This window comes from Lissotriton helveticus, chromosome 8, assembly GCF_964261635.1.
Source record: "Lissotriton helveticus chromosome 8, aLisHel1.1, whole genome shotgun sequence".
In the NCBI taxonomy this organism is placed as follows: domain Eukaryota; kingdom Metazoa; phylum Chordata; class Amphibia; order Caudata; family Salamandridae; genus Lissotriton; species Lissotriton helveticus.
In genome coordinates this window covers 58954617-58970159 of record NC_136069.1, presented here as the reverse complement: position 1 = coordinate 58970159, position 15543 = coordinate 58954617, and the positions used below count along the sequence as shown (strand labels likewise).

The window sequence follows — 15543 nt, the reverse complement described above, 5'->3', positions numbered from 1 at the left end:
GATGACGGCTTCTTTACTACAGAGACGTGGCTCTTCATTGGAAACCCTCTCTCCATTGCACATCTCCCCTCAAAAGGTACCGCTCGAGTTGCCAGAGCAATTACTAGACTCTGGGGAGGATGAAGAGGAATCTGAAAAGGACGACAGATTCCCCACTGCCAGAAGCCCTTCAGAATTGTTTATTAAGTATGAGGAGGATAACCAAGATGAAGACCCTTTCCCTGAGTCTGTAGCTCCAGCTCCTGACACGGTTCCCACAGCGCAGAGGCCTTTAGCCTTGCTGATTAATCTGCAATACATGTTGGATGACTATTATCGCCGTTTTCCTCCATCTTAATCGGCAGAGTCCATTCCATCAAGGCCCATGCCTCAAGCTTCCGCTTCTTCTTTAAAGTCTCCCAGACCACCTTCTCCAGTACCGTCTCATCATTCCCATGATGTTAACACCACTGACAATGATAGGGAAGAAGGAGAAATGGAAGATAGATCTCTTCTTACGGAGTGGGACGAATACCAAATTCAAACTCCGTCGCCTTCAACTCCAGCTCCCATTGACTCTCCTCCAGTAGATATTGGAGGCTTTCATCTCCTTATGGAGAGGGTGACATAAAGGTTTCTCCTACCAATGGAAACAAAGAAAGAGGAGTGCTTTCTCTATGATTTTGAAGACCAGCCACGAAAACAGATACGGACCATTCCCATTATCAATTTCTTCTGGAAGGAAAGATTGAAGGTCATGACAGCGCCTGCTGCTCTTCCTGCGGTCTTGCCTCGATTTGGGAAAAAATATAGGGCACCAGATAACTCTCCTGCATGCCTCATAGGCCAGCTGAACGCTGACTCTCTCATTATCCAAGCAGCTCAGAGACGAGTTAGAAACCCCTCCTCTCCTATCACAGCTCCGCCAGACAGGGTTGGCAGACGGCTGGATTCTATTGGGAAGAAGGTTTCCACCATGGCAGCGACGACTGTCCTGGCTGCTAATTCCCTGGCCATATTAGGGCGATATGACAGACAGATGTGGTCGGACCTCTCTCCCTACATCGACATGCTGCCGGAACCATCCAAGTCTGAGGTCTTGAAGATTTTACAGGAAGGGGAGCGTACCTCTGCGGAAATAATAGATGCAGCCGTGGATGTCGCATCCACAGGATTTAGGCAGCTAGTGGGTGCTGCAGTACTGCGAAGGCAAGGTTGGCTGAAATCAACATCTTTTCGCCAAGAGGTTCAGGCAAAAATTATTGACATGTCCTTTTATGGGGAATCGCTATTTGGCCAGCATGTTGAAGAGGCCCTTCAAGCTATTAAAAAAGACAGCGAGATCTCTTGATAACCTTCAATTTCGCATGCCGCCCTTTCGGGTGCTAAAGGATGTGGATCCTTTTCTAATAGAGGAGGCTACAACCAACAGAGGTCATACCAGTCCTCTCAGGCAATCAGAGATATCAGTCCTACAGACAGCAGTCATACAGACAGCGAAATACCACCTATTCGCAAACAAAAAGAAATGCCTCCTACCGTGGACAGGATTCAACTAAAAAGCAATGAAATCCACCACCTGCCACCATTTCTACCATCCCACCTGTTAAAATTTGGAGGAAAAATATCCCAATTTTACTCGAACTGGTCCACTATCACATCAGACAAGTGGGTTCTGGACATAGTGGCCAGAGGCCATGTTTTAGAGTTCATAAAGATTCCTCCAAACTCTCCTCCGAAAGGCCCACCTCCTGCTCATCTCAATGAGCTTTTTTCCCAATAAAATTTGATGATTCGAAAAGGAGCGATCGAAAATGTCCCTCATTTACAAGGAGGAACAGGATTTTATTCGAGATTTTTCCTGATAATGAAAAAATCGAGAGAATGGCTCCCCATTCTCGACCTTCGCGCCTTCAACAAATACCTGAAGAAATTATCCTTCCGAATGTTAACACTTCAAGAAATCCTTCCGCTCCTTTCAGCGGGGGATCCCAAGGCCACCCTCGACCTCCAAGACGCTTATTTTCATGTGCCGATCCTACCCAGACACAGAAAATTCTTATGGTTCAGAGTGGCTGGCCGGGACTTTCAATTCAAAGTCCTTTCTTTTTGATTGCGATCAGCACCCCGTGTGTTTACAAATGTCCTAGCACCGGTGGCCGCACACCTTCGTCTGGAAGGGATTCAAATCCTTATCAAGGCGAATTCCTTTCTAACCCCAAGCACACATGTTCAGAGATGTCTGTCACTGTTCCAATCTCTAGGTCTCTCCATCAACTTCGACAAATCTCATCTGGTTCCATCTCAAAGAAAGACCTTCTTGGGAGCCACTTTGGACACTAGGCTTACTCAGGCATTTCTCTCAAAAGAAAGACAGCACAAGATCTGCAAGCTAGCTCACCTATTGCAATCAAAAAAGTGTGTTTCAGTCCGACTATTCAAGACTTTTCTAGGAATGATTTCTTCCTGCATCCCTTTGATACCCAACTGCCGTCTCAGAATGAGGCCCTTGCAAAAAGACCTCAATCTTCAATGGTTGCAGATTTCGGGGTTGTTCGACGATGTCATTCGCATCACTCCTCGGATGCCAGAAGCCTTTTTTGGTGGACTCAAGTGAAGGACATAAAAGAAGGATGTGCATTCTTGGTAGATGTGCCAAATTTCACCATCACCACAGACGCTTTCCTCGAAGGATGGGGGCGCACCTTCAAGGTATGACGGTCAACGGCAAGTGAAACATCCAACAAAAGAAGTGGAATATCAACCTTCTGGAATTGCTTGCTATTTTCTTGGCCCTGAAGTCCTTTCGAGCCGTCATCTGGGAGCTTCAGTACTATTCGGACAGACAACACTACAAGTATGCATTACTTGAACAATCAGGGAGGGACAAAGTCTGCCCTACTCTCTCAACAAGCCCAAGAGATCTGGGACTGGGCGATACGTCACAATATCAGCCTTCAGCTATCAATTTTCTCCAGTGTCCAAGCGGATTCCCTCAGCAGATCTACAATATCCAATCACGAGTGGGAGCTGCATCAACCAACATTGAATAGAGTCTTTCTGGAGTGGGTTCATCCTGATCTGGACCTGTTTGCGACCAATCAGAAACGCAAATGCCCATCCTTTGCAAGTTGGCTTCCCCACAACGACTCATGCGGGAATGCGTTTTCGATGAATTGGTCGCAGATATATACCTACTCCTTTCCTCCAATACCGTTGGTTCCCAGAGTTCTCCGCAAAATGAAGAAACAGCCTTGCCGCCTAATTCTCATTGCTCCCAGATGGCCTCGCCAGTTCTGGTTCACCAAACTTCTCCTTCTTTCAGAATGCGATTCCATTCAGTTTCGACCAATACCGAAACTCCTGACCATCCAGAACGGACAGATCTGCCACCCGGACCCGGCATCTTTGAGATTAGCAGCCTTGCTCCTGAACACCTTGAATTTGCGCATCTAAATATTCCTACGGACTGTCAAGAAGTTTTAGCAAATGCTCGAGCGCCTGCTACTATTAAAACATACAAGCTCAAATGGAAGAGATTTTGCATGTGGTGTCAATCTGCCAGTATACATTCGATTCATGCAAAACCATAACAAATGTTACCATTCTTTCTTCACTTGGCAAGATCGGGCCTATCCCATTCTACTCTGAAAGTGTTTTTGGCAGCTATTTCAAGTTTTCGGCAGGATGGATGCAATTCTCTTTATTCGGCTAGGGTCATTCAACAGTTCTTCAAGGGATTATTTCGGATGTTTCCCCCTATCCGACGTCCACCTCCATCCTGACATCTTCATGTGGTGCTTGCACAACTTATGCGGCACCCCTTTGAGCCTATTGATAAAGTGGATTTGAAGTTCCTTTCGTGGAAAGTATCTCTGCTATGGGCTCTAACATCAGCAAGGAGAGTCAGTGACATTCAAGCATTCACTATTAATCCACCTATTCTTCAATTCACCTCAAATTCAGTAGTGCTACGCACTAATCCCAGTTTCATGCCAAAAGTACCTGCAGACTTCCATCTCAACGAGCCAATAATTTTAAAGACATTCTTTCCAAACTCCCAAACACCTGCAGAAAGAACCTTTTATTCCCTCGACATCAGAAGATGTCTCAAGTTCTATTTGCAACGGACTGCAACAATCCGTAAATCGGACCAGCTGTTTGTGGCCTACGGGAAGGTACGTCAGGGATATTCAGTATCCAAGCAGACCATAGCTCATTGGATTTCTGCTGCGATTTGTCTTTGCCATCAGCAGGCGGGAAGACCTTTGCAGACAACTCCAAGAGCGCATTCTACGAGAGCAATTGCCTCATCTACCGCTCTCTTTGCCGGTGTGCCTCTTCATCAAATCTGCAGAGCGGCAACTTGGTCCAGCAGACACACTTTTACCAAACACTACTGTTTGGAGGCTTCAAGTGATGCAGATACGTCAGTGGGACAAGCTGTTCTCCGCAATCTTTTTAAATAAGGTGAGCCACTGTTCTTCCCTCCTCCAGTATGCTGTTTCTCGGACGCTTGTTGACATGCTTATTCTATGTCTTAAAATTGCTCTGCATATGTTAACACAAATGTATTTATGCAGGATTATGACATTCTTGGTATGTTATTGCATAATGTATACATATATATATATATATATATATATATATATATCTCTGCTGTCCTGAATAAAGTCTCCAATGGGATCCTCGTGTGGCCTTTTCCTTCTGGATGCTGGAGGGGTTACTGCCCTTGTTTTCGCGTCGGCCAGAGACGCCTTGAGAGGCCCCGTTCCGCAAAGCTGGCTGGTACTTTACTGGCTCCTGCGCCTGCAGTTTCTTTGTTTTTCCAAGTGATTGGATCGTCACCAGCCCACCCTGTAATGCGAATCTTGCAAGGGCAGCTACCCATGATGGATCGTAACTGCACGATGTGTGTTGGTGTATTACTATCAACTCACGGCCCTGCGGATATGCTATTGTGGGGTTGGAACGTATGCGGGGACCGGAGGAGACTTGAGGACTTTTAATTTACCAGGCACACCGGATCCTGCCCTGCTCAACACCAGCCCACATAGACTTTCCCTTTGTGATTTCCCACGTAACTCGTGCCCACTAATGATGCATCCTGGGTGATGTAGTGCCTATAGCGCTGCATCTGTTGGGCCATCACATGATTGGCGATGTGTGCTCTCACCTATTGGAGGGCGGCAGGAACACTTTAAGGCGGGATTGTGGCTATGTTCCCGGCTGGTAGAGGCGTCTGAGGAAGGTCTCTGACCGAAATGCATTATGCCTATCTTCTGTCCTGAATAAAGTCTCCAATGGAATCCTCGTGTGGCCTCTTCCTTCTAGATGCTGGAGGGGTTACTGCTATATATATATTGCCCCCCCTGGAGTGCCTCTCCTTGCCCCTCCCTTCCCCCCTGTGCACGCCCATGTGCACAAATGCTTCCCAGAGGGAGGGCTGAAGCCGGGGCTCATACTCAGGCAGGACATCATCCAAACGTACACCTTAATTTTAGGCATTGCAGGGAACAGAGCTGTTCCCTGCAAAAGGCCTCAGCTCCCTGATGGGGCCACCTCGCACTCCCCTGTGCACAAGAGCAGCCCCATCCCTCCCATTATCATTCTGTGTGGGTCTGATTGCCAAATACAGAATGACAATGGGTCAGTCTGGGCTGGCACAGCATGTGGTGGCCTCCTACAGCCTCAGTCCAGGGCATGGCATTCTGTCACATGGAAGTGCAAAAACGCCCATGCTGCTGCTAGGTGAGAATCCAGTTAGCCAAAGGAAGGCGGTGAAAGAAGTTGAAAGGGAAGGATTATAGTTATAGTATAGCAGCCATGGTTGCTGCTTTTTTATTTTATGCAACTAACAAACATAGACAAAGCCAATAGTTCTGGCTTGTTGTAGGTGTAACGTTACTTGTTCCAAGTGTAACGTTACTTGTTGTATTATATATCTGGATGCAATGACAGAAGCAACACAAATACGAGTCGGTTGGCACATTATATTAAGCACAGATTTTTAGCTTATGTGTTTTAAGCCACGCATTTTATTACATCAAACACCCTTTTGGAGAGATCCCCCTAGTTTTTCATCTCACTTAACGCTCTGGAAAGAACACCATGTTAGTCGCCCCACGTCAAGGCACTGTGCTTCATGCTTGACTCATGCCTTCCACTTTTTCAGATTGCCTATGTGCAGCGGCATAGTGAACCCTGCTCCACCCCACCCGTTGCTTTAGGAACTACAGCAAGGGTGGAGTTCTTGATAGGTCTCATAATTAATGTGAAAAGGTGAGTGAGTAAGTAAGTGAAGGGATGGGTGGATGGATGGCTGTAGAGATGATTGAAAGGAAGGATGGATAGATGGATGGATGGATGAGTGAATGCGTGGATGACGGGCGAGTGAATGGGTGGATGGATAAGTGAAATGATTGATGGATTGATGAATTGATAAGTGAAAAGGTGGATTGATGAATTGATAAGTGAAAGGGTGAATGGATGGACGGATGAGTGAAAGGGTGGATGTAAGGCTGGATGAGTGAGTGAAAGGGCGGGTAGTTGGACAAATGGATGGATCAATGAGTGATGGAGTGAAAGGGTGGATGGATGAGTGAAAGGATGGATGAATGATACGTTCAATGGATGGATTCATGAGTGGATGAGTAGATGGGTGGGTGGATGGAAGGATGGATGGCTAAGTGAAAGGGGAATTGAAAGAGGAAGGGGGATGGGTAAATGGATGACTGAACGGGTGAATGGCTGGATGGATGAGTTAATGGATGGATGGGTGGAAGAGTGGATGGATGAATGTATGATGGATAGGGTGAAAGGGTAGATGGATGGATGATGGATGAGTAAAAGGGTGGATTGAGGGATAGATAAGTGAAATGATGGATGGAAGGAAACGTGATGGATAGGTTTGTAAATGGATGAATATGGACATTTTTGGGCACATAGATGGAAGGACAGAATGAATGGTGAAAGACTGAATGATGGATGAAAGTATGATTACACATTGTAAGCCCCATTATCTTAAGCAACATTTCCTATACATTGACTTTCCCATTTATATGAGTGATTGTCTCTTTATAATATGTGTGTGTTGTAACGCACTCCAAACTCTGCCCCACATACTTGGGATGAGTAGCACTATAGAAAAAATAAAATACACATGAGAGATGGTCTATGTGAAGATGAGGGGCGCCATTGGAGGGTGGTATCAAGGCCAGACTGGTCAGACCGGGCATCAGGTGTTTTCTCTGGGAGCTGGAAAGGTGGGGGTGGTTTTGTTACCACAAAAAGACTTGCACATTTGCTTAAAGCTGCGCATATACTGACAAACCATGAAGTGCACAATTGTCTCAACCTAATATAAACCTATTTTTACTTGTACTGGAGTGGTTGTCTATTTATTTACATCAGAGAAGGTTGTGCAATAGTAGATGTCTGTAAACCTTAACTTTTGTACTCGCTGTCCTGAATTTGCACCCATGCCAGTTGGCTTGTAAATCTGCCCTGTAGCGTTCAGCTTTTTGGATGCCAGTGGGGTAATTTTAGGGTTCAGAGTGAGTATGGGTTTTGGGGTGGCAGTGATAACTTTAGGGTTCAAGGTGGGTATGAGTTTTGGGGTGCCAGGGGTAATTTTAGGGTTCAGGGCGGGTATGGGTTTTGGAGTGCCAGGGGAAATGTTAGTTTTCAGGGTAGGTATGGGTTTTGGGTTGCAAGGGGGTCAATTTTATGGTTCATGGCAGGTATGGGTTTTGGGGTGCCAGGGGGCCAATTTTAGGGGTCAGGGTGGGTATGGGTTTTGGGGTGCCAGGGGGCTAATTTTAGGGATCAGGGAATGTATGAGTTTTAAGGGGCCAGGGGAGTAATATTAGGGTTTATAAGTGTGCTCTAATTGTTGTCCTGTATCAAATCCAGAATTCACCACTTTTTTTTCTCAATTTGGCCTGAGCATTACCTGATCCTGATTGTCTGCCATTTTAGCCCCGCCCCTATTGATTAACATAGCCATGCCCCTTCGTTTGCCAGGTTAGCCCCCCCCTCCCCCCTGGAACAATTTCTGCGGATGCCCATGATACTATGGTACAAATAGCGTCTCACAAGTATTATGTTGCTGTGCTGCTATCTACTCTGATTCAGGCATGTGAATTCATGAAAGACCCCCACACTGGAGAAGTACAATAGTTACCTGTAATCTGTGGTTCTCCAATATTGGTGTCTTTCATAGATTCACATGCAACCCGCCCACTGCTCCTCAGAGGCTGGTTTATGCTCTTATCTCTTGGTTCACTCTTGTGTGAGAAAATCTGAGAGCCTGAGCCTCTGAAGAGAACATTCTGGTGGGTGCTGTAGCCTGATTGACTGCAGCTTGGACTGTATATAATGACTTAGATAGTCATAGGTGTAGAAGTTTTTTCCTTGTAGCTTATGGCTACTTTACTTCCTGGTTTTATGTTACCAAGGTTTTTGGTCATTATCTGAATAATTATTGCTTTTTTATGTATGTACCGTGGGACTCCCACTCTGAAGACGGGGAAAGATTCAGGCATGTGAATCTATGAAAGACACCAATACTGGAGAACCACAGATTACTGGTAAGTATTGTTCTTTCTGCTCAGGTTACCAACTTTGATTTCTCTTCCACTTTTTTCTCGTACATGAGGGGTATATGTGCAGCGAAGGGCAATACCGCCCCTCCCCCAGTTAAAATAAAGGTGCATGGCTACTGCTTATGTCATCAACTTGCATGTTTGCCCATTCGGCTTCATTTTGCTCATGTTGACAGCATCCCTTACTTTCTGATGTTGCCATATGGATTACTGGGCCTCTGCATTTATACAGAAACTCACTGACTTTCTGGTTAGGTTGGTGCTTTGTAGCTGCCTCTATTGTGTTGTCCTATTTATAATTATAATCTGTATGCCTATCTCTCACACCTCCTCCTACATCACTCTTCTACTTCTCTCTTTGTTCACAAGATGCATTTGTAAAATGGTAAGCAGAATCCTTGCCTTTCAAAAGTGCATAGTTACTGCTCATGTCACCAGGTTCTTTTCTTATCATTTGGCAGCATTTTATGTATTTGAAAGCTTCTCTTTATTAGAACATGTTGCAGTATGCCTTCATGGCTTCTCTGATTACCCTCCTGTTTAGGCCTAGCTTGACAGCGCAGCTATCTCTAAGAAATATTGTTACTAGTTCATTAGATTATACACAAAGTGGGTTCTGGATCTGCGCAGAGGAGTAATTTTCTTTCACCTCGTGTATTTTTCTGCATAAAATTAAGTGCTTGCATGGGGGGGGGGGCATGGCCAGCCCGCTAACATGGTGGACGCAAAATGCTAGCGCTCCGCCATATATGACCCCTAATTCTCCTGTCGTTTATCCTCTTGAGGTGTCGCCTGTGATTACACCAAGCGGGAGCGTTGAGGGGACGCAGCGGGGAGTCTGTGGGGCCCGGTGGTTGCTGATAGAAAGGCGCAGGAGAGGGAGCTGCGGTCCGGCTGAAGCAGAGCGGCACCAGAGGCGAAGGCGCGAAAAGTGCTCCGGGACCCAACGGCTGTTGGCGGGACCTGCGGTGACGCTGGGACACCGCTAAGGACGCTGCGATCTACCCCTGTGCTGTCCTGGCGGTGCTTGGCGCCCCAGCGAGGCTGACCGGGTGGTGTGTTTCAGAGGATTGGCAGACCTCGCAGTCCCCGGCTACCCACGGCCGCTATCGGGCACTGCGAGGAGGAGCGCGGCCCAGAGTAGTAGGCAGGCGCCATAGGCAGCGGGACATCAGTGGAAAGGCCCTGACCTGCAGCCCATACAGACTACCACGGACGCTGCTGAGGGAACCGGGAACTGGAGGGCGGTGAAACATCAGTGATTGGTGCAGCGGGGCCTGAGCAGGGACAGTGCGCCGGGTGCTTGTGGAGGAGCTGGCTGCCCTCAGGATCCACGATGGGGGCGCTGAGGGCCGAGCCCTGCATCACCCGAGTGCCGAGGCCCGATAAGAACCGCAGGTTCATCCTACCGGCCGCAGCGTCTGCACTCCAAGGTAAGGAGCGGGGCCTGGGACGGAAGGAGGGCCTTGGGTGTAACAAGAGGTACGGGCCGAGGAAGTGAGCCCTGAAGCCCCTGGAGGTAGCTGCTAATTGTGCGATCTGAGGCCACAACGCAAGTAAGATCAAGAAGGGCTCGGGTCCAGGCCCTGTACCGGCCCGATGTGGAGATGCAGCCCTGGAGAGACTGTGTAAGGGGGTGATTTCCTGAAGGTGGTGCTGCTTTAGAGTTTGTTAGGGCTGGCACGGTTGGTGGACGGTGCAGCGAAGTCCGCGGTGTGAGGCCCGGCTGGTGATCTGGGCTGGTCACGGCAGACCTTCCCACAAAGTGAAGGCCCACACGCCGTGCAAGCGAGACACGGAGCACGGTACAAGCGGTGGCCCCCTCCGGCTGGCAAGTGAAGTGTCGCACTGCGCCTGGTCAAATATTCGAAACGCAGACCTCCAGTGCAGGGGACCCGTGAATTTATTGTGCCTGGAGTGCCCAGAGGCGCCGGGAGACAGCCCACTGACAGGGCCTGAGAGGCTGTGGCCGGCACGACTGAGACTTGGGCGCCATTTTGGGAGCAGCGCCATTTTGGGCAGGACTGCAGCTGGGGTGGGGGGCGTGCCCCTAGCGTTTGAGTTGCACCAAGCATAGGGGAAGTCCTGAGCACTCAGAAGCATCATAAGTGTGCTGTGCCCACCCTACCGTGGAATTGTAGCGACTGCCGGCTGAGTGCTCCCGGTGGGGATGAGCTGCGTTTGATGGAGAGGCGGGAGCAACGTTGCGGGGCCCGGTGAATGAAGACGGTAGAGGCCTACCCCGGTGTTGCAAGGGGAAGGTGCGCTGCAAGCTAAACAATCCCCAGGGCCGGTGGACAATACGACGCGGCAGGCTCCCTGACAGTGACAGCGACTACCTTGGTGGGTCCCCCTTAAGTGACAGTGATGCTGCAGGGCTGACACAGCTGATTTCTCTTTTGACAACAGGAAGGGTCCCAGACTCAGGTGGCCTGTAGTTGATCGCGCTCGTCCGAATCAACGACCGTCTGCGGATGCCAATGGCGCTACAACTAGTGATGGGCCCGCTGAGGGACAAATTGCAAACCTGACAGCCGAGGGGTGACAGTCTTGGCCCTTCGCTAGGGCGCCAGAGTGGAAGCATGGAGCCTCAAGCGGCGGCCCTTGTGGCCAAAATGTGCACTGTGCTAGCAGCGGTGGAATGGATTGGCCCCACCCTGGAGCAAACAAAGGAGTCATCAGAGACAAGGATCGACAAAGTCACGTCAGATTTCACCCTCCTCCATGCTGATCATCGTAAGCTAGCGGAGTCGGTTGCCTTGAAAAACCAGACACGTCAGGAGATTCAACCTGCGGTGCAAAATCACACTATAACGCTCCAAGATATGATTGACCGAGTCCACTGTATAGAGGATGCGGAAGGGCAGTCTCGGCGCAACAATGTCCGTGTGATGGGCCTCCCGGAGGGCGAGGAGGGCAGAAATCCAGAGCAGTACGTTGAGAACTGGTTGCGCGATCTCCTGCCTGGGGGGGGGGGGGGTTCTATTGTCGCAGTTTGTGGTCGAGTGAGTGCCAGCACGGAAACCGACGCCGGGAGCTCAACCTCGTCCATTCCTCTTCATACTCCTTAATTATCAGGACAGGGACGTGGTGCTCCATGAAACCAGGAAACTGGGTGACCTCACTGTGGGAAATGGTCAACATCACGTTCTTCCCAGATTATACAGCAGCGGTCCAGAGACAGAGGAGCACCTACATAGCAGTGAAGCGTCAAATGCGGGAGCTGGAGTTGCCTTACTCCCTGTTGTTCCCGTCTTGCCTCAGAGTGGTCAGGAAGGAGGGTACCCACTTCTTTGATGCCCCGTCGGACGTTTGGGACTGGCTGTAGGAGATGGGGCAGTGGAAAGGAACAAGACCCCCAGGCCCGGAGGACGGTGGCTGGCAGGAGAGGAGATCGAGACGGCGTAGATGGAGAGGGCCCGCGGAGACGTGGGGCTGGGCCCAGTTGCGCCCAGTCCAGAGAAGATAAGAATGGAACGCCAGGAAGCTCTTGAGGCTAGGCGACCCTTGGGACAGTGAACAACCATAGCCGCGTGGAGACCCGCATACGCAGCGACCCGGGAGCCAGTGGATCGTCAACCCCATCCACCGTGTTCTCTGAAGATTTGAACATGCCAGTGGTGACACCTCAGACGGCTGGTCAGATCATGTGATTGAGCGGTGCTAAGCTGCATCTCGCCATGACTTACACGCAGGTGTGCACAGGTGCTTTTGTCACTTAATGTAATTCATGTGCATGACCGAGAGATGCCTTGCTAGTCAGGGATGAGATGCGCTGCGCAGATGTTACAGTCGCAGGCTCATACCGCTGTGGCTCACACCGCACCTGCTAGATTGACCAGCCTATGGCTCATTGCACACCTCTTGCAAGCACGGGAGGCGTGAGATAGGGGCGTAACGCAGACTAGTTGCTGACATTACACACACCGCACTAGCTACTACACTGGACTAGCTTTTCACCATAAATGTTTCACTCGAGGTTTGGACGTATTCGCCCCACTAGTTACATTGTTTGCGGTTTTTGTTATGTTTAAGTTGCAGCACACTGATACATTCCCCTTGGACCCCTTTGCCTCGCGCTGCGATGACTTACCCAGACACATGACTCACACTAACATCGTGACTTGGAACATACTTGGTATGCACACACCGTCGAAACGCTAATCTGTCTTTTCCTACCTGCAACGGCACGCCGTAGGGATTGCCCTCCTGCAGGAGACCCATATGACCCAGACAGAGCTTGACAAACTCCGCAGGCGTTGGAGGGGGCAAATCTATGGTACGGTCTTCTCTGCGCATGCGCGCGGAACCCTGATCTGGGTAAGGGCGGGCATCCCCTTTATGTGTGAAGAAACAAAGGTAGACCGGTAGGGCAGGTATTCCCTAGTGCGGGGGAAACTGAATGGTCAGGAGGTATTATTAGGATCACTATTGCCCCGAACGTAAACCAGCCATCCTTCCTAGCGCAGCTGACCCAGGTCCTCCACCCTTATGTTGGGCTCCCTTGGCTGCTTGGCGGGGATTTCAACAAGGTACTAGGTGTACACCTGGACAGGTCCTTCCCCCCTCTCCGAGCTGCAGCGGTAGCATCCAATGGGCAGGCGTTCAGGAACTGCCTTTCACACTGGGCGTTACAGGACCTGTGGCGCACGCTACACCCAGAAGACAGAATGTATTCTTACTACTCAGCAGTCCATGACTTACATGTCCGGTTGGATAGGATAGTGGGTTCCCAGTCCCTGCTCTCACTTATGCACAATCAGAGTACTTGGGGAGAACACACTCCGATCATAATCCCCTGTGGTTTCAGATCAGTTGGGAAGCGGAGCGCCCACCTATCCATATGTGGAGGTTACAGCCTACTGCGCTGGAGGATTCTGAGTTTCTCTCGTCTCTGGGCACGGCCATCCTCGCGTATTTTGATGTCAATGAAGGGACAGCGAGCAATGGCATGGTAGAATGGGATGCGCAGAAAGTTGCCATCCGGGGGCACTGCATGGGGGCCACATGGAACATACGCAGGCTGTTCTCGGCCTCCCTGACGCGCCTGGAAGCTGAGCTCCTGCACTATGAACGGGAAGGGGAAGGAGAGGGTAGTCATGCACACAAACTGGTGAACCTTCACACGCGGCACACAGCACTTCTGGAGAAGTTGAGGTGCCACAACTATGCAGCACACAAGGCCAGAACACATGCCAAGGCAGACAGAGCAGGCCAACTGCTGGCCTGGATGATAAAACGAGAGGGGCGTGGTGCCCGAATAGGAGCTCTCCCCACAGCAGGGGGAGGGATGGCGTATACACAACGGGAAATCCACCGGGAGACGCAGTCCATCGGGTATCGCTCTATGCTGACGACCTACTGGTGTTCGTGAGGGATGTGTGACGCATACCCGAACAGCTGGCCCAGCTGCTGCAAACATTTGCTGCCGTCTCGGGGCTCCGAGTGAACGCAGGTAAATCTTGCCATTATGCTTTCAGTGAAGGAACCGGAGACCCGGGATACCACCTCGAGGGTACACGAGTCCAATGGAAAGAGGACACCTTCAGGTACCTGGGGATAGAGATATATCGTCGCCCAGCTGACTTGTTCAATGGGAATCTTGGGAGGGCGGTTGCAGCACTTAGGTCACAGATACGCTTCTGGAACACGCTCCCGCTGACTACTACGGGCAGAGTGGCACTTGCTAAAATGGTCATGCTTCCCCGCCTCCTGTACTACTTTTTCAACTTAACGTTATTCATCCCAGCTTCCTTTTTTACTATGCTCAATAAGATACTGCAGGACTTTATCTGGGGCACCTCTAGGCATAGACTGGCGCTGGCGAAGCTATTCCTGCCAACGGACCGGGGGGGGCCTGGCTGCTCCTCGCTTTGAACACGATTACCTAGCCGCGCAACTACAATGGATTGCTCGCTGGCTGGCGGATAGAGGTAGAGATGATACATCCACGGTAATGCCGCCATACTCCCTAGAGCGTATAACCAAACTTTTCCACCCCATAGCAACGACTGAGCGCCCAACCCCGCTCCTCCTGGCGGTGGCATACAAGTCCTACCGGAGAGCCTTGTACCTTACCCGCAGCACGGTTCCTTATGCGTCTGCTATACCCTTGGAGGACTAGTGGTGGAAGAGTGCTCACGTCCAACATGCTCACGGAGTGGCGAAAGGCCGACATCCACACACTCGGTGATCTATATTGGGAAGGGGAGCTCACGGCATATGAGACGCTGGTAACAGAGGAGGGACTTCCTCCCGGGGGGTTCTTAATGCACTGCTCACTGATAGCGAATATGACCGCCAGATGGGGAGATGTAGCCACGGAGCCCCGGCAGCATTTAACCATGCAGTATCTGCACGTCATGGGGAGGGGCAGACATTTGGTTCGCTGGTTTGCGGCATCATACGGGAGCACGTGGCAATTAGTTTGGATCCCCTTAGAGGCAAGTGGGAGCTAGATTTGGGGCAGCCGCTAACAGACAAGGAATGGGAAAAGGTCATTAAAAGTCCGGTACGAGTCCCCAGAAACATGCGTACTTCTGTCGCAATGATGCACTCTGTCCCAGGTGTAATGAGCAGGGGGCGAAATTCCTACACATGCTGTGGAGCTGTCCTGGGCTGGGCACTTACTGGCGAACAGTTAGCGAGCTGCTGCGTAGTTGCACAGATCAAACCATACCCTTTGACTGGCCCGAGTACATCCTACACCATTTCAAGAGATCCCCCCAAAGATGAGGTGACATCCCGTTTTCTAGACCTGGGGCTGGTGGTAGCAAAGCGCCTCCTCACAAGGAGGTGGAAGGCGCATGACCTGCCATGTGCACGGGCATGAAATTCCTCATTTCTGGCGTGGGCCAGGGCAGAGTGGACCGCCATACGCAGGGAGGAAACGATGGGGCTCCGAGAGGAACCCATAGCGGCACACTGGGAGCGGATGCTTGGTGCACTACAACAGACG

The 15543-nt window shown here is 50.3% G+C and overlaps 1 protein-coding gene across 8 annotated transcripts in view; it reads left to right on the top strand.

Moving 5' to 3' along the window:
• Positions 1-15543, top strand: part of LOC144772352 (sodium/potassium-transporting ATPase subunit alpha-1-like) — a 3188308-nt gene that overhangs the window by 809520 nt on the left and 2363245 nt on the right. The gene's annotated exons all lie outside the window — the stretch shown is intronic.